Here is a 19,355-nt window from a genome sequence, read left to right on the forward strand (position 1 = left end):
AGACGAAGTTTGAAGATTAACTCCTGTCTGCAGTATCTGGCTACCAGCATATAAACGCCCAGACTAGTAACTCCCAAAGGGAAGATGGACAATGTAAGGAAAGCACTGGTGAAATCTTTGACCCTCTGTATATAATCATAGTGGCCGGTATTCAGCTGCTGGTATCTGTACAAGGCGCCCACCATAGGGGCCTTCTGGTCTAGTGGGAAACAATTGCGGAAAACAACAAGCCGCTAAGGTTTTTTACCCACACACTCATGAAAGTTTATTTTACTTCTTTCATTGAAAGAGATCAATAGCATCATCAATGATTTCTTTAGAATGTAGGGGATTGATGCTATAGTGTTCATAAATGTGTTCTGATCACAAAAGATGCACCTTTCAATCTGACCACTTGATGGTAATGTTTCTTCCTCCATATATGGTATATTTTTAACATAAGCATTTGTTCAGTAAATATTATTTTCAAACAATTATAATGTTGTTTTCTTTGCTTTCCTAACATTCACTAACTCTGTCCATATCTTTTTACTCTTGGTAGTGACACCGTTTACTAGAATAATAAGTGGCTCATCAAAATCTCTCTGCAACCCCATAGTTTCAATATTATTTTTGAAATCTAATTACAAGTACACAACTCTTCCTTTTTAGAACTTTCAGAATCTCAGTTGGAGGTAATTTCCCAGTTTTAAGTTCCATACGCACAATAGCTTGGCAAGGATGTATACATATATAAGAATTGATTTATAAACATTTAAATCTTGAAGTTCTTGTGGAATTGAAACAAATTCTATTTTGTTATGTACTGCTCTAGCTGGCATTTTATTATCCTCAAACTTATCAAGGCAGTACTCGCATATAATTTGCTGTGTGCTAAAATCAAACCACTCTTCTACAAATAAATATACAGCAAACTCTTGCCACTTATCTCTGTTCTCCTGTTCAGTTTTTGAGTGCACAACTTCATTGCAAGTTTAGCTTTTGTAGTGAGTTAAACAAATACAAACATGGTTTCGTTTTTCAGGATAAACTATGTTGAACTTTGCTACCTCTTGTGTAATGTTTCCAATACTAATTCCTATATCCTGTTCTTCTATGCCTCAAGTAATCAACTCTTCTTTTTCCCTTGACTCAACCTCAAGACCTAAGACACAACACTGAATAGCTTTGCAAACCTTTTCTAGCTCTGTTACTGTACCATGCAGTATATTTCTATTTTTCTCTCCAAGCAGGACTTTTTACATAGTAAAGTCTCCTAACAAAATTTCGTATTTGGGAGTGGGGATCCTGCAATGATGACACATACTTTAGCACACTTACTTTGAGGGAAATGTTAATTAATGTCCCTGAAATCATTATACTTTCTCACCTTGCATGGATGTAATCCTTGAAAAATTTAAATGTTCCGTTTCAAACTTCTGCATGGAACCTCATGTATAAATGTCCCTAATAAATCAATTGATTCCTGACAAACACTGCAAATACTACTACAGTTCCATTTTTATACTGTGGCTTGTTTATGCCTTCCTTGCATGTCTTCAGCTATCACTTCTTCTACATTCTAGGAACCACCTCCTCTTTTGCAAAAGGAGTATCATCTGTTACCTTATAACTACCATCAGTTAAATCAACTGCATGAACTAATGTGTTCCCTTGAAAATAGATTTCCTCAATAAAATAAGGTTCTCCACTAGGGGTATGCCTCCATTCACCTTTAAAAATCATGAAAAAACTATTTCTGTTAATAAGCTTGTTTTTAAGTGTTTTTTCTTCATACACAGTACTGATTTGTCTTTTGTCCTCATTCTATTAAGATAGTTTTCTTTTCAGAGCAAATGTTTTCTCAACAACGCCCCCAATATGTTGCTTTTGTTTGAATGCAGCACTACTTCTCCTATATTGCGTCATCCTTTTTAACAAATTCTGTTTAGTCTAGTCCAAAATATTTTAGCTCATAACCCCTTAAACTGTTTCTGTCTCCTTGATAAGCTCCCTGTTTTCCTACTGTCAGAAACATGCACTGCTTCCTTTTTTAAGTGGAGGTGAAACTTATATTTCTACATGTCACTTTACCCACATATTGCATTTTCTGGCATATTTTTTTCAGAAACTGCTTAGTACGCTTACCCACTTCTTTATTTTTGCTCTGTACATTCTCCACCTTATTTTGCTATTCTTTCTGTGTTTGAAGTTGGTAACAGTGTTTTCTCTGCTTCTTTCGTGTTTCACTAGTCAGGCATTCTAAATCTTTTTCTAGATGCAAGTAAGTATGGGCGAAATTTGCGAATTTGCGTTCCGCGAATTTGCGCGAAAGCGAATTTGCGGTCTGCGAAATACGCGAATTTGTGCGAACTTGCGATTTATTTTTCTTTTGGTGTGTTTGCGGGTTTTTTTTCAGTGCGGCTACCGCAAACTTACCCATGCGGTCGTTTTTGGGCGCGACCATGTTGTTCGCAGGAGGAAAATAACTCGGCAAACTCAGAATCAAGGTAAGTCAATGCAGCGCACGCGAGATTGTATTTTTGAAGCAAGAACAAACAAAAAAAATTCGCAAACTTGCAAAATGCGGATTGTTTGGCAATTTCACACGATTCGCAGAATGCGAAATTGCCAAAAATTCGCAAATTTCACGGGCGGAACGAATTTTCAGCCCATGCTTAGATACAAGTGGATTTCTGCAAAGCATATAACGAATACATTTACCTATAGAGAGCATAGTATTAAATTAGCTATTTTAATCAAGTAACTAACTAAATAAGTGGTGATTTCAGTTTTGAAAAGGTTCTATAAGTCTCTCAGTATAGATCTATAAATGCATGTGTTATTGTATGCATAGAGTGTGCTTGAGTGTGTCAGAGTACATTTCAGTATGTGAGGTTGAGTTAATGTATGTGTCAGTGTGGGTCTGGCTATGGTAGTGTATCCTTCAGTGTGTGCCTTGGTGTGTCACTGATTGCATCACTGTCTGCTTGGCTGTGTTAATCTATACATGAGTGAGTACATAGCTGTGTCACTGTATGTATGAGGGTGCTACTGAGTGCATGCCTGAGCGTGTCACTTTATACATGAGTTTCTGCTTAGATGTGAATGGGTATGTATAAGTGTATGCCTGGGTGTCTAATGGTATGCATAAGAGTGGGTATGGGTGTGTCAGTGCTGGAAACTGGCCTTCTTTGCAGATACCCCCTTATTTTTTGCCCCATTTTAGACAGTTAGACGCTGTTTTTATACATTGATAGCGTACTGGGACCTGCTAATCAGGTCTCAGGGCCCATGCTGTGTCCCCTAAAAGTGATGTGAATTGGTACACCCAATTGACAAGGAATGTTTCCGGCTCATAAGTCTCTAGTATATGGTACCAGTAGTACCAAGGGCAAAGAGGTCATCAGGGCTGCAGCACTGGTTGTGCACCCTGTGACTCAATTAAAAGTTTGTCTGCGGGTCTTCCATTGCAGCCCTGCACGAGAAGCCTATCTACTCAAGAGGAACTTTGCACACACCATGCACTGCAGAGCCACAGCACTGCCTTAATATAAGTAAGTCACCCTTAAGGTAGTCCTTCTAAGCCCAGGAGGTAGAGTGCATTACATGAAAGGTGTGGATACATGTCTTTATACATATATATGTATACAGTAATCCTGTAAAGCATGGTTTTAATGTAAAATAACCAGGGATCCATAGAGTAACATGGGCTGGCTACCAAGGGAATTCGAGCTATCCGGCTCCATTCTGAAACAACCAGATTGTGATGTGTTTGGTGTCAAACACAGTGCTTTTTTACCTCTAACATGATTCTCGTGTAAGGATGAGCTGCCATGCACAGGGGTGCCACCCTGAGTGGGTGCCACCCCAGGATACAGTGTCCCAGTGCCTTGGCGGGCTTCCCTGCACCATTTGCCACCAAGACAAGAGACTGCTCTACTGGTGGGATGTGCTAGCACTACCCCAGGATGGAAACAAATGCCTGGGCAGGAAGGAGTTCACACCTCCTCCCACCCAGGATGTCTAGTGTTTACAGTCATCAAAGCAGTGAACTTCAAAGATATTCACCACCCTTGATGTGTAATTTCTTGTCGCCCACTCAAGGACAATGCCCTTCCCAGTTTACAACCTGTCCAACCCAAAGGGTGGAATAAAATGGTATTTAGGAGGTGTATACCTCTAAAAGACTAGCCTCCCCTGCACAGACATGGAACGGTTCTGCCTTGTTGGAAGACCCTAAATTAGAGGACTCTGGGTAGAAAGGTGATGCACACCCACAGGATGTTACTTTGAAAAAGAAAAATATAGCAAACAATCAATTGATAGATGCCATCTCTCTCAGAAAAAACAGTTATGAATTACATTAAATATATATCTTCTGCGACCATAAGTATACTATTATTAATGTAGCGACACATTTGTGTATTGATGTATCAAAAATTGTTTTTTATTTAATGATTTTTTTGGTTAAGTGGTTTTATCGCATATTCTTATTACATTTAATATAATTAATTACAATTTTAGTAGCAATTCAAATGAAAATACATTCATCATATACAGTTCACAAAACAAGACATGAAACCCAAAAACATAATTACAATAAGTCACACTGGACCGGTCAAGGTTTTATAGTAGTAGGCAAAGCGGTTGGTTTTGACCCACAGGATGTTGTCACCTGAGGGGCAGCCTAGCCATAGGGACCAGTAGCCCATTGGCCACTGTCCCACTGTCCCACACACCCTTAACGCCACCTAAACTAGGATTCAAGGGCCTCCACTGACACCAGAACCTCTGTTCTGACTTTGAATCCAAGAAGGCACAATGAAGACGATGTCACCAACAATAAGACTTTGACTCTGTTGCAGTACAAAAAAAGGACACTCAGTGCCCTGAAGAGACCATATACTGGAGCCATGTGTTTGACGTGTTTCTTTTTCAAAATCTCACCGCTCCCAGCAAGAGCGGCTGCAGAGGATGTCAGAAACCGAAGAAGCCTCCCTTGGATTGGTGAGACCAGTCCCCAGTAAGCTGCAGGAAAATCGATGTGCTGCATCACAAGAATAGCTCCGCTGGGCTTGTCAAGAGTGAGCCCAAAGAGAAGTGGTGTTCTGCAATCCTGGAGTGGTAGCTAAGCTTTCTCCAAGTTTCAAGCTGCTACTCCACTCCTGTTGATCTTTATCTGTCTATGTAAACGTGGACTACATTTGCCGCAGCCGAGGCTTGTGATCACAGTCGGGTGATTGACCCCTTGAGTGACACCTCCAGTCCAAGAGCAACTCACAGCAACAGCAACCGACGTCTGCAACAACCCCGCTGCTGTGTTCCTGCATCCTGAAGTTAGAGTCAGCCAGTGTGTGGTAAAGCTTCTTTGATGCAACCTGCACTGGTCATTGAGACCTGACAGCTACCTCTGTACCTGAAGCCGCCGAGCAAAGTAGAAGAAATCAAGGTGTTGAACCCGGGTCCTAGGAAACAAAAGGTGTCTACTCTCTGTGGGTAGAGTGTAACTCTGTCTCCAAGTATGGTTTTGTTAAGTGCTGCAAGGTTGACAGCTCCCACGGATCCTGGTCAGTGCCAAGGACAGCCAAGTCACCTCTGCAACCAGACTCCCTTCGCAAAGCAACGATGTAACAACTGTTGGAACTTGATCTTGAGAACCTGCATGACCTTATCCTCAAGAGGGTTCACTTGAACTCACACTGCAAGTAACCCAGCGTCACCTGCATTTTCCCCAATTCATTCCAACGACACTAGTTTGAAAGATTTACTGCATTTTTTTTAACACTTCAAAAATTCACAACTCCGGTTGTATGTATAATACAAAGTTTGTTTTGGTGTCTATATTTAAATATAAATAGGCTCGATTTTTATAAATTGGTATCGGATTTCTATTGAGGTCTCTCAATTACTTATGCACCATCACAGTACTGTGAAATGCTTAACACATGTTCCTCCAGTAATGCTTGACTGCTCTTTGCCAAACTACCAGCACTGAGCTAAGGAGTATTGTTGAATGCAAGGTCCATCTCTGTGTATTGTGAGACTACTGTGTGACAAGGCCTCCCAGCCAAGCCACCAAATATTCCACATTATAACAGTCAGCTTATGCAACACTGAGTGCCTCGGTGTGTCACTGTATGGATCAGCATGTGTCTGGCTGTGTCAGTATATACATAACTGTGTACAATGGGTGTGTTAGTGTATGCATATGTGTATGCCTGGGTGTGTCAGTATATGCATCTGGGTGCCTCGGTTTGTCAGGATATACATACGTGTGTTTCTGGATGGATAATTATGCAAGAGTGTGTATCTTACTATGTTAGTGTACTCATGAGTATGTTAGTGTATGGATCGGTGGGTGTCCGGGTGGGCTACTGTGTACTTTGTTTGTAGATGGTTCAATATGTTCATGAGTGTATATCTACCTACAGCCTATCCTAGGGGCACTCATACAGAGAAAAAAGGCATTTTAAAGCTTATCAAAGGATTTTAAATGCCTACTCGATCTGTCAGTAAAACAGCGCACAGAGACTCTGTAGAAGCAGGCCCAAGACATATTTGAAGACTTACTTTTCTGAGTAGGATTATTTAAACTATTGCTACTTCAGTATATACCTAAATAGGTATATCTGTCTATCTTCAGGTGTGTCAGTAGAAGTGTAAGTATGTATATGGATATCTCACTGGCTGGCTTAGTACCTCTGTGATTTTGCATTAGTGGCTCACTTGGTTGTATCAATACTTGGCTACATATGAAAGTGACTGTATTAGTCCCTTTGTGTATGTGTCACTGGATGTATAAGTAACTATACCGGTATTTGATTGGTTGTATTAGTGACTCTAAGGGTTTCTAAATGTTTGTAAAAGTTCCTGTATAGATTGCTCACTGGCTGTGTTAGTGAATATTAAGGTATGTAACTGTGTGCAACTGGGTTAGTTTCTGCTGGATACATAAGCGCTGGATGGGTGTGTGAGTGAATGTGTAAGTGATGGTCGTGATAGCTTTGTAAATGAAGCCACTGGTTTTGAAGATGGTGCAAGCTGACAAGGGGAACTAATGGAGTTTGATTCACATGGTAGTGATGAGATCACCTGTGTAGGATGCCCTCAGGGCATGCCAATGTAGAGTTTAGGAAGACATGAAGCAAGGCATTGCCACCATTCAATTGTGAGTGTAAGAGCGCTTAAGCAGCAGTTCTTGAGTCGCTTCTCTCAATGAAACGGTTTGACTCTCTAAAGAAGAGAGAACTGGTTCTCAGCTTTCTTCATTTGGCATGTGTGCATTGAAGGTGAGGTTGGTGTCTCCAGGGAGATTCTAAGTGACTTGGTATTTAATACATTTGGGGTTTTAAAGCTGTTATGGATGTTGTTATTGAGCCTTGTGTGTACAGTTTTTTGTTTGTTGTTCTTAGCAAATAACAGGAATATTGTCTTAGTTGAATGTTTGTAGCAGTAGAGGTGTGTTTAGCTTTAAATAGAACACCAAGGTTCTCCATGGAAAGTTGAAGACAGAAGATCGTAAATAACTCTGTGGGACTCTATAGGTGATAGGGATCTTTTGTGACCAGTAGGTGCCCATGGGAACAAAATGGTGTTGGTTGGAAAGGTAGTAGGAGAGCAAGAGAAAGACATTGCCAGTGAGTTCTGTTTGAGACTTCAGAGTGCGTGTAAGGGTGGGATGGTCGACTTTGTTGAAGGCTGCTGAGAGGTAAAGCAATATCAGGAGGTAAGGGCCCCTTCATCTGTGGTCAAGAGGGCATCCTCTATGATGTGTAAGGAAGCAGTCTCCATGCTGTAGCTTGATCTGAAACCAGACTTGTAGTCCTGCAGGGGAACCTTGTGTTCCCTTCCGTAATACCAGCCTTAAAAGGCAGCGGAAAACAGCGCCCTGGTACTCAGAAGAGCTTAGAGGCAAAAAACGTCTATGTAAGAAGCTGGAAAGGAAGTGGCGCCTGGGTTATGCCGCCACGGACAAAGCTATATAAAGGGAGGCTATTAGAGCCTATAAATCTGAAATAAAAGTAACACAATCGGCTTATTATAGTGAGAAAATCTTGTTGGTCAGATCCAAACCTAAAGAGATGTACCAAATAGTAAAAAGCCTGACCAGGCTTCCACCACCCTCAGCTGCCAACTACAATCAACTCTCAAGATGTAATGACTTAGCGGAATTCTTTTTTCAAAAAATAAATATTATTTATTTATCCTTCTCAGATACGGATTTAGATCCCTCCTTTCAAGAACCATATCACCCCATAGAAGCTGAGGACTTCCATCAAAATACTTTAGATTATTTTCCCCAGTTAGATTTAGAAACACTTGAGCCTCTGATGCACCAAATAAAGTCAGGCTCCCCATGTGACCCTGCCCCGCCGAGCACGCTGGTTTTAGCTGGCCAGGTCATTCTTCCCATGATCATGGAGCTACTTAATTCCTCCATAGTGACTAGCACTGTACCGCCCACCTGGAAACACGCCATGGTGCGAGCACTCCTGAAGAAGTCCACCCTTGACCCCGGCAACCTTAACAACTACCGCCCGATCTCTTTGCTCCCATGGGTGAGCACAATCCTTGAGAAACACATTAACATCTACCTAACCATGTTTCTCGAGAGCAACCATCTACTTGATGTCACTCAGACGGGCTTCCGTCCCAAACACAGGACGGAAACTGCCTTGTTGGCGGTTACAGAGGAAGCTAAGCGGATCTTGGATCAGGGGGGATCAGTGGCAGTTATCCTCCTTGATCTGAGCGCCGCGTTTGACACGGTGAACCACAAAATCCTCTTGCGCCGTCTCTATAGTCTAGGCATATCAGGAGAAGCTTTGGCCTGGGTCAAGTCCTTTCTAAGTGACAGGACTTTTCAAATCTTTGAAGGAGCCTCTGTATCCTCAAGCAAGCCCTTGGGCTGCGGGGTACCGCAGGGCTCATCCTTGAGCCCTACGTTATTCAATGTATACATGAGACTGCTGGCTGAGATCGTTCGCCCATATGGCATTAAGATCATCACATATGCGGATGATACTCAGCTAGTGGTCTCTCTCACGCAAAAGAACTGCTAACAACCACAGACCAGTCTGACAACTTGCTTGGAACAGGTCAAGAATTGGATGACGAAGTTGTGCCTCAAGCTCAACGGGGACAAAACCGAGCTTATGCTCCTTGGCCCACCAGCTTCCCCCACCATGGATTTTTTATGGCCTAACAGCTTGGGCGCGCCTCCCACACCCAGAGACAACATAAAAAGTCTGGGGGTGTGGTTGGACAAATCCCTGACCTTCAACACTCAAGCAACTAAATTGTCAGCGACTTGCATGGTCTCATCAGGACGATGAAGAAAATCCTTCCGCTGCTACCTTTCGAGGCCAAGCTAGTAGTTATGCAAGGTCTAATTCAATCCCGCTTCGACTTCAGTAACGCCCTATATTTAGGGGCGCCTGAATATTGTTTGCAAAAACTTCAGTGGATTCAGAACTGTGCAGTACGCACTTTGCTCAGTCTTCCACGCAGAACTTCGGCGGAGCCTGGGCTGAGCACTTTGCACTGGCTCCCTCTCAGGGAGAGAATTAAATTCAAGTCCATGTGCATCTCCCATCAAGCATACTGGAAATCTGGCCCAGCAATCAATCATTTTCTGATTACCTCTTACCGCCCCAACAAACAGCTTCGTTCCTCTCATGCCTTCCTGGGGACAGTCCCCCGGATTAGGAGATCCAGAGCTGGAGGCCGGTCTTTTTCTTACAACGCAGCCAAGTTATGGAACTCACTCCCCCTCCATTTAAGATCTAATCCTAACTTGATGACCTTCCTCAAACAACTCAAAACCTTTCTTTTCAATAAACCAGACAAATTCCCTGGCTGACCACACTGGGAGGCACTAACCTAGCTCTTAGCGCCTGGACGCCTCAGGGCAGCAGTTGCGCTTAATAAAACCCCTTTTCATTTCATCATTTCATTAAAGTGTGCCATAAAAACATTCATTTCATAGGGTGTATCCTTCTGAGCACATAGGAGTGTTGATAACAGTTTTTATCGCATTGCAGTATATTGATGCTTCCAGCATAGGTATTTAGGTATTGTAAAACAGTGTCTTCTGTCAGTAGAAAGAGCATCTAAACGGCAATGCGTGAAAGAGAGGGCCATTTACTTGTGATCGAGAAGTGGCTATCTTTGAAGGAAGTATTGGGATTTGAGATTGCCAGTCTCTTCTGTTCATCGATCGTGTGTGTCCAGAATACTGCAGTAGGGCTGCTCTTCAACCTTAGGAAATTCAGCAGTTCCCAGGCCCGCAGCCTCCACTGACTTGCAATCTCTAGTCATATCAAATTAAAATGTCTTTGTTTGGTGCAGAAAGCTTTGTGTGTGTTAGGTCGTACCTTTCTTCGGACCTTCTTGGTGAAAACCACCTACAGTCTCTTTACCCATTGCTGACTGTTTCACACATCACAAAATCTCGTCAGGGAGGGCGACCCTTCTCTGCACTTGTACGCACCCTCTGGAACTGCCTACCAATGAGCCTTCGTCAAATGCCATTTTGCCTTTCGTACAGCATTAAAGACCCATCTTTTCTATCGAGACCCTTGACAGTTAATTTCACTTTGAATGCCATGAAACCTAAGTATGAATGCGCTTTATAAATAAATACATTTCGGAATTTAGACGTTAGTGATGGAAGAGACGTGTTATAAGTAGAAATGCAGAAGTGGGTTGATATAATATTCTGGGGAAAAAACAGTGCTGTTATAAATCCAGATTGTACACATGCAGGCCTTTGTCCTTAGCTCATCGGCTGTTCAAAGAAGCCACTAGCCTGCTTGCTGTAAGGCTTGTTGACCAATGTAGAGGCTTCGCATCAAAGAAAACTGTACCGAAAATTCCTCTAAGCATCAATTTAAATAAAATACATATGACAGTTGGAAAAGGCTAACATAAACCAAATTATAAACAGTAATTAGAAAAACTCCCTTCCATTCATATGAAGCAGCTTCCAGTCTAATTGCCTTCGCTTTCATCTTGCATGATAATAAATAGCAGGCACAGAGCTAGGGAAGCTCACACTTTGAAGAAGCAATCGATTTCATAGGACATTTGTAATTCGATAAACCTATTAGCATGAAGTTGCTAATGTTCTTACTGAATAATTTAGACATACTGTACTGCAGAGTATCCCAGTGAGGTAAACAGACCGTATAGAGCCCTGTTTCACTTGGGCGAGCAATGAAAACATGACAGTCAATACAAACGTTATGCTGCTGCACATAAAGTAAAGTGTACTATTACAATGTATGTAGCCCAGGTACATGGGTAGGATATTAATAAAGTACATGCTGTATTTACTCGCAAATGCTACGTGGAACCAGTTTTGAGTCTTGGCGTCAGATCAACATCCTGTGGGCCTTATTTATGAGGCCCTTAAGCCGTGGTTTTGTCATGTTTTGTGATGCTGTGGAGGCATAAAATATGCGCACACTGCATCATAATTACAAAGTGATGCATCTAGGCAGATGCGTCACTTTGTAAACCACTGAGCTACCTTATACCTGCAACAGGTATAATGTATGCAGGGTGAACGTTCCAATGCAGAAAAGGTTCATAGAAAAGTTGCAGTGAAATCTATGAGATAGCACTGCGACACTTCTATGACGTCAATGCGTCAAATCCCTACGCCTGTTCACAGCAGGAATAAGGAGTGATGCAGGCTCTTTCACATGGGTAGCCCCATGGGGACACAGTGCTGGAATTGTGTCTGTTTTCAGACACACCCCAGCAATGTGACACTTTTGCGCCTACAGATACATCAGGAATACTGACGTATCTGTAAATGCTTGGTACATGGAGTGCCCGTACAGTAAATATGGCGCATCCATGGTGCCACAAAGAGGGTGCACTGAAAAGCTTTGCATCTTTGTTTTCACGCAGCGATGCAACACTTTTCATAAATAAAGCCCTTATCTACCCCGTGCCTATAAAAAAAAAACAATGTGTAATTATGTAATGTAATTGATGGTCATGTAAGCCTTCAATACCTTCAGGTCGAATTTGCACTATATAAAACTTCACAAAAAAAATGTGTAAAAAGGTTAACCAAAATAGTGTTCTTGACCCTTTGTCACATCCTGCTTTGAATCCCAGGATGTTTTATTTAGTTATGACCTTCTAACCTGTCTTCGATAAGCCTTTGTAACATTCCCATAAAGCTCCTGTAACCTTTTGTAAGAGCCAGCGTTTTCTCTAAGATCTCATAGGAAAATCTTATCGACTGGTTTTCCAGATTCTTTTAGGGCCAAGGACTAATGGATTTGGCCCAAAATGGTTTGATGCTAATCTCTGAACCTACATCCTGCAACCTCATTCAGCCAGTCGTCCGGAGTCTCAATGCTTATCTCTCACCATGCATCCTTCTGAAGATTTTAAGAAAACAAACAGACATTGATTACAAATTTTGTGAAATAAGGATGGTATTAACTGCAATACCCTTGGCGGGTAATACCCCCAGGAAAGAGTAAATACCACCTATTTTGAGTTTAACAAGCCAGGTTGAGGCACTACACCAGCATTCAGTATTAGGGACACAACGTACTGTATATTTCACCTTTAATGTAAGCATTTTGAATTATAAAAGTAGTCAGGTATTCTGTTGGGGAAAAGTTGCGTAGGTGCGATCATTACCAATCAACTCGGTATTGCGACTTGCACAAAGATTGGGCCGTACTTCCTGACTTCTAATCGAAACCAGGGTGATTCTTAAGAGTTTTCTTTCACCAAAAATATATCCATGGGTTATTAATGGAATTTCTATTCTCCTTTTAAAAGTCAGAAGGAAAAATAACAAATGTCCATTACCAGGAATTTGGACTGTAAGTCCCTACTTTTGGGGAACTTTCCAGGAGCAACTAAGAGAAGTAGAATCTTATTTCACCCGCAGAAAAACATCTATGTAAGAAATGTGTTTTTTGCTGAAGGAAAACTTAGGGAAAATCGACTACACTGCTGTAGCTGTATGTTTGATTTCATTCACATTTTGGACGGGATTGGTAAAAATAAAATCTAAAACACAAATCTGCTCATCTGATTAAAAGTTCAATTTACTTATTCACACAAAGTCAGCACAAGATATTTGTCAAAATATCAGATAATCATAGCCATTTTAGTCAAAGATGCACTCAGTTACCCGATTAGGGAGCAAGTTTGACTCAATGAGGAAAATTTGTATTTTCTTATTAGTCCCCTTGAGCATTATACCAGTCTATTGTAAATTAATTAATGAAATAAATTAAATTGTCTGGATTCCCATGGACAGTAAAGACAACAACAATTTCTTAAACTCAGCTTCTTTTCCGTATATGAGTGGCTATAACCAAACACACTGGGGCATATTTACGAAGAAATGGCACAGCATGGCGCTGGAAGCAATTTAGCAGTGTTGCACTGTGTCGTCTAAAAAATGCAGGGAGGTGTCGTATTCACGAGAATATTTGCAACCCTGTGTTTCCTTTGCACTGGACTAAAAAAAGCTGCCTAGAACCAACTGACACCCGTGAGCCAGGATGCAAGGATACCTGAATTGCAGGGATGATTGTTTATGTGCAGCAAGGTATCCCTTCCTGCACACAAACAATTATTAAAGGCAATTTGCCCAATCTAGCTGTGATGCAGAATGCAGCATACATAGAAAGAGAAAAAATGAGGAGAAATAAAAGTATTTCTCCTCATTGCGCGACACTTGCTTTTCAGTGACGTTAGTTTTTGGCGCTGCCTCAGATTTACGCTCCGCTAAATCTGGGGAGCACCAACAAGTAAAGGGTGTATTGCACGCCCCTTTCACACAGATATATGAGTGAAAGGGTACAATATTTACAAAGTGGTGTTAAGCTACGGAAAGTAACAATGCCTCTTTTTGCACAACATTGCGGCTGGAGCGTCACAAAAAGTGACGTTCCTGGGCCGCAATCCCCTTGTAAATATGCCCCAAAATTTTTATTCCAAAACAAAAAACTGATGTTTTTCAAACCGACTCACATGGAGGATATGAACAGAACTCTTTTCAATGTTATAATTCACCATTTGTTGGACTTTTTCCAGAAAATAATAAAGGAACTGGAATAGGTCATCTATTTTAGGTCCTAAAATCTCTTTACTTTGTTTTGTATTTTGTTCCAAAGATCATACATTAATATTAAACACTTGGCAACAATTAACACATATATATCAGTACTCAGAACATCTTGACTCTTCAGATTAGCATATGTTCATTCACATTTCCCTGGACTTAACCAACAATCTCTCTTTCAAAGTAGTCCATAGTTACAACTGAATGCTCATCTTCATTAAAAGTAGTGAAATGTATGCTGGTTGTCCCCATTTACTGTCAATGTTGTTCAACTCCTACTGCATTATAGAAAAGAGGAGGCTAGACAAGACTTACATTTGAAAAAGGAAAAACTGCTGAAATCAGCAACTAATGAGATTTTTTTTAAACAGAGGACACATCTGATGTCAGATTATTTATATGTAATTTTAGTTTTTCACAAAATTACTGAGTGGCACTTCACACACACACACACACACACGTACCTTTTCCCATTGCTGCCACCAATGCCATGGTTTTTCTGGACCAGTGGTTGCAGACAAGGAGGCTTCCTAGACCTTAGGTTATAGCCTGGCATTGCTGTTAAAAGGGCAGTTGATTTTGTTTAGTGCGTTCTATTTGTGGTGATGATGGCTCCGGTGATGCTGCTTTCTTGGTTTTGGGAGCTACGAGTCCAAGAGGTCAAACCTGCACACTTTTAAGTTGTCTTAGTTGTCAACAAATGCTGGTAAGGCCCCTTTCAACAAGGTTGAAGGCAGTGACGTCTGGTGTGGGCCTATAGATAGATCCAATTGCCAGGTTGAAGCGTGTTATCAATGGGTCTGGAAGAGTGAGTTTGCAGCACCTGCCAGTGAAGACAACACAATGTCTTTGTTAGCCATTTGCAATTTGCAGTATCCAGTCATAAATTATCTATAATGGGGTGGTGGACATATAGCCTGGTAAATTCACAAGCTATCCCCACAGATTGTCCGGAGGTCTTAATTTAGTCTGGTAGTCAGGGGTGCTTCTCATTGCCATCAGTGCCAGTGGCAGTGCATCCATCGAGGAATGTTCAGTGAATGCTCCTATTTTTCCTATTTTGCTTTCCACCACCCCATTTTTCTGTTTCACTCCCTCTGCTGTTGGTGGGTGGTGGTAGGCACAGTAAAGTTTTAATATTTTTCCCAATCCTTTGCATATTCCTTTTATCACTTGGCAAACAAATGTCAGGCCATTGACTGAGCTTAATTGTTTTGGGATACCACTGCAAAGTCTTAAGTAGACTTTACTGTCAACAAAGGCATTACCCATGGGAACATAACATGTTCTAGTAGTGTGTGGTTCACATTTTATTATTGTTATTTTATATGGCAATGATAGAGCCAGCTGGAGGTTACATATTAGCTGGGCATGTTGTATTTGCTGACCAGCTGATCACGGCCCAGAGCAGGCCTGAAAACATGGGCTATTCCAAATTCATACTGTCTATCAGTGTAAATATTATTTTATTAGCAATGCAGTAAGCTCTAGCCAGGGCTGCCTGGACACTTTTTACACGTACCAGTCATTAACACTTCAAACGGTAAAATAGAGAAAAAAAACAACAGTATAGAAAAAAAAATTATGCATAAGACATGACCAAAAGGTCAAAAATCCAACTAGTAGAAGTCGAGATAATAATTTTTAAATATTAAATGTAAAATAGCCTTGTTAGCTATAAGCACTTAATGGTTTATCTAGTCAGGCTAGAACAAAGTGAAAAGTTTAGGCTGACAACAATGGAGTGCAGGCCGAATAGAGGGCCCTACTTGGGCCCACTGAACCAAAGTACCTCGATTCAGGATGCGTTATTGTTGATGTGGATGCGAGGTACAGCTGAGGCGATATATCAGTGTTGAGCCACACAGTGGACAAGATGCTTCAATTTTCTCCACGCAATTGCAGCGATGTACCAGTTCCGAGTGCAACGTGCTGCACTAGTTCTAATTGCAGAGAATGGCTGCTGCACCTCACTTCCGAAGGTGATGTGCCGGGTCCGCTCTACACAATGATGAGGATGCACTGTTTACGACTCATGCAAAGGTGTAGAGATGCTGGTTATAATGAGGATGTGTGTGCTCTGGATGTAGAAGCACCTTAGGCACCACTTGTCATAGCAGGCTCACATCTTGTGGAATCCTGATGCAGATGCAGGTAGTTCAGGTCGTTGATATCCCTGAGACTTAGAACAGGAGGCAAGTCAGCAAGCCCTTAGAGTAACTGTGGGCTCAAGTAATGCCGGTCCAGTCCTTCTCACCCAGGCAGGATAAAAGCAGGCAGCAGGGCAGCTCAGCAAGGCAGGAGCAAGTAGCAAGGGATCGAGCAAAGCAGCAGACCAGCAGAGTGGCAGTCCTTTCAGCAGCACAGCAGCAAAGCAGCTCTGCTTCCTGGCAGAGTAGTCACAGGCCCAGAAGTGTACTGAGGTTATGGTGCCAGAGGTCCAGTACATCTACCCAGTGTCCCTTTGAAGTAGGGTAGGCTTCAGAAAAAGCTTTAAAGTGCACATAGGTCCTCCTTTCCTGCCATGGCTCCAGACTCCCTAAAGGGGGTTATGCAGCCCTTTGTGTGTTTGAAGGGAAACAGAGTATTCAAGTGTAAGTGTGAGGCTGTGCCCAGCTTCTGCCTCCCATCAGCTAAGATGGCCTATCAAGACACACCTAAGCTGTTTTTGTGTGTGGCTGTCAAGAGGAAATGCACAAAGCCCAGCTGGATCACTGAAATAATATCGACTACCAAAATATCGACTACCCAAAATATCGACGAGAAAATATCTACAACCAAAATATCGAGTTTGTATGTACAAACAGGTAAGTACAAAAATATCGAGTACAAAATATCGTTAACAAAAATATAGTTGTAAAAAATATCGACTTTAATAAAAACAACCCGCTACAGAATAAAATTACACAATAATTAAAAAAAAATCATTAATTAAAAATAAATATAACATAAAATGACACTTTTCACCCATATTATAACATAAAAACACTATAAATAATTACATATTATATAAAAAAAGATATTTTTTACTTTCGATATTATTTACAGTCGATATTACTTCACTTACCTTAAAAACGATATTTTGGCTGTCGATATTCTGTCCTGTCGATATTTTCTCCAAACGATATTTAAAACTCGATATTTTGTCCATTCGATATTGTGGAGTCGATAATATGTCTGTGCACCAGCCCAGCTGTCACCCATCCCAGACTGAACAGAGACAAGCAGCAGGCACAAAATGGTTAAAGTAAGTAAATGCCACATTTCTAAAATTGTCATTTTCTAAACTGTAACTTAAAATCCAAGTTGTGATTTAAATTGTGAGTACAGTGACACCAACTTGAAAATCCTTTCTCTTTACAATTGGGGATTTCACTTAAAAGATTCAATAAAGTAATATTGATGTTAAGCTAGGGAAGAGATAGGCCCTGCAGTAGTGAAAAAGGAAATTGGGTGTTTTTTCACTACCAAGACATGTAAAATTTGAAAGTACATACCCTGTCTTTTAGATACGTTGCTCCTGCCCTATGGGGCATACAGTGCCTACCTTAGGGGTGAGAGTTGTTCAAAAAGGGAAGGTTTAGGCCTGGCAAGTGGTTTGTCTTGCCATGTAGCTGTGGCAGCGTAAAACTGCACATGTATGCCCTGCAATGGCAGGCCTAGGTCATGGTTACAGGGCTACTGAAGTGGGTAGTACAATGAGTGCTGCATGCCCACTAGTAGCATTTACTGTTTAGGCCCTGGGCTCATGTATTGCAATTTACTGGGGACTTATTAGTAAATTAAATATGCCAATTGGGGTTAAGCCAATGTTACCATGTTTAGGGGAGAGACCAAAAGCACTTTAGCACTTATTAGCAGTGGTAAAGTGCACAGAATTTTAAAGCCACCAAAAACAAGGTTAGACAAATGGAAAGAGGCCAATAAAAAGTTGGGGAAAGACCCCATTAATGCTGACAGGTCTAACGTATTCCCCAGCTGAAAGTGGAGTGAACTACCCAATCTCTTGGGAGTTCTCTATGCTAAGGTAGAAACATCCAGAGAGACCTTTAGCATTGGCATGGTCTGTCCATGGGAGTTGCTCCACCATAAAGTCCATTCCCTGTAGGGAGATGGACCAGCTCAACAGTTTGGGATTTTCACCCCTTATCTGCATGAGCCTTCTGAGGGACTTGTGGTCAGTCTGAACCGGGAAATGAGTCCCAAAAATGTATGGCGTCACCTTCTTCAGTGTCCAGACCACAGCAAAACCTTCTCTTTCAATGGAATTCACCTCTGTTACTGTGGAATGAAACTTCCACAAATGAAGGCTACCAATTGGTTTAGGCCCTCCTCATGCAGCTATGCTAAAAATGCCCCTGTGCCTTTTTCTGAAGCATATGTTTTCATGATTATTTCATTGGAGAAGTAAGGGGCCCTGAGCATAGGTGCTGTGCACATGGCTTCCTTGAGAGAGTCAAAGGCTTTCTTACAAACCTCTGTCCAGATCACCAATTTGGGCTGCTTCTTAGGGGTAAGCTCAGTTAAAGGGGCAACAATGGTGCCATATCTCTTAATCAATCTTCTGTAATAGCCAATGAAGCCTAGGAAGGCCCTCAATTCTGTTTGGGTTTTGGGAGGCTGCCAGGCCATGATAGTTTCAATCTTGGCCTGGAGTGGCTGCACCTTGCCTCCACCTACCAGGTGTCCCAAATACACCATGGAACCTGGCCCAATCTGGTACTTACTGGCCTTGAAGGTCAGGCCTGCCTGTTGCAGGGCCTGGAGCACATCGTGGCATTGATGCTGGTGTTCCTCCCAGCTGGAACTGTAAACAGCAATGTTGTCTAAGTAGGTTGCATAGAAATCCTCCTTATGAATCGGGACCATGTTAACCACTTCTTGAAAGATAGCAGCAGCATTTTTCAAGCCAAAGCTCAAAACCCAGAATTGGTAATGACCCTCTGGGGTTGTAAATGCTGACCTCTCTTTGCCCCCCATTTTCCGAGGGACCACCCAAGCAACCCACCAGGCATGAGGAAACTTGTAATCTGGCAGGTGGTGCGACCTCAGGTTTGGCAGTGCGGGTGCTGGCTTGACGGTTTCCTCCCACACCGCAAACTCGTAATTGGGTCCTTAGTGTCCAACACCTTCTCCAAGTTGGCTTAGATTGAAGTGGGAATAGTAGATGTTACCCCGTTAGTCCCCAACACCTTCCCCGAGTTAAGATTGGGGTGGGAATAGAAAATGTCACATTTATTATTAATATATAATAAATAAGTGT

The sequence above is a fragment of the Lissotriton helveticus genome, chromosome 1_1, assembly GCF_964261635.1.
Source record: "Lissotriton helveticus chromosome 1_1, aLisHel1.1, whole genome shotgun sequence".
NCBI classification, from domain to species: domain Eukaryota; kingdom Metazoa; phylum Chordata; class Amphibia; order Caudata; family Salamandridae; genus Lissotriton; species Lissotriton helveticus.